This window comes from Odontomachus brunneus, unplaced genomic scaffold (assembly GCF_010583005.1).
Source record: "Odontomachus brunneus isolate Ranch 3 - 2012 unplaced genomic scaffold, Obru_v1 Obru_scaffold_250, whole genome shotgun sequence".
Lineage (NCBI taxonomy): Eukaryota > Metazoa > Arthropoda > Insecta > Hymenoptera > Formicidae > Odontomachus > Odontomachus brunneus.
In genome coordinates this window covers 267794-268764 of record NW_022639700.1, presented here as the reverse complement: position 1 = coordinate 268764, position 971 = coordinate 267794, and the positions used below count along the sequence as shown (strand labels likewise).

Below are 971 nucleotides of genomic sequence, written 5' to 3'. Positions count from 1 at the left end.
ACATGTTTTTTACGACTTTTTTTAAATAAAGCATTAATTTTCACGAAAAATCAGCGAGAATTTATTCAAGGTCCTAATATTATTTAAACAACCTATTCAGATCAATTTTGTACTCCCGCAAATACTCTATTGAGAAATACAAGACAATTTTATATTCTCTACAAAAGTAATGATATCAAGAGATTTACGCCAAGTACAAATGATTAATCATTTCAGTTTTTACTTTTATAAACATATGTGGTATGGCTATATATTTATAAATTAAATATATTATTAATATATTAGTAATATATTGTTAAGTAAAAAATAAAATAATTAGAGAAATACAATAATGTTAAAAAAAATTATAATAACTTACACAAAAAGCACTTGGCGTGCCTTTTTTTAATATTACATTGAAAATCAATATAATATTTAATATTTTATTAAATAAAGAAAGTTTGTATAAAACATTTCTTTAAAAATGGATGCCAAGTGCTTTTTGTAAGTTATTATTTTTTTCAACATTATTCTATTTCTCTAATTATTTTATTTGTTATTTAATAATATATTACTAATATATTAATAATATTAATAATATTTAATTTATAAATATATAGCCAAAACTACATATGTTTATAAAAGTAAAAACTGAAATGATTAATCATTCGTACTTGGCGTAAACTTCTTGATATCATTATTTTTGTAGAGAGTATAAAATTGTCTTGTATTTCTCAATAGAATATTTGCTTACTTTAGCCAATATAATTGGTCAACTTTAATCGTTTATAATTTGAAAAGTATTATAGCCTCGACATTTTTGCATTAGGATCTTTTTCTTCAAATTATCTCAAGAATCCGTCCTTAAGAGATAATGCGGTAGTGGCAGGACACCTTATATCAGATATATCTATATCCCAATTTATTCTATCTCATATCTATATTCCACATAAATCTCTCTCTCCCTCCCTTTCTCGTCCATTTTCCCTTAT

General features: G+C 23.1%; 1 protein-coding gene and 1 long non-coding RNA gene across 5 annotated transcripts in view; one reads left to right on the top strand and one right to left on the bottom strand.

Moving 5' to 3' along the window:
* LOC116852709 (mediator of RNA polymerase II transcription subunit 16) overlaps window positions 1-971 on the top strand; it is a 144673-nt gene that overhangs the window by 121615 nt on the left and 22087 nt on the right. The gene's annotated exons all lie outside the window — the stretch shown is intronic.
* The window catches only part of LOC116852713, a 54059-nt gene that overhangs the window by 52053 nt on the left and 1035 nt on the right, over window positions 1-971 (bottom strand). The gene's annotated exons all lie outside the window — the stretch shown is intronic.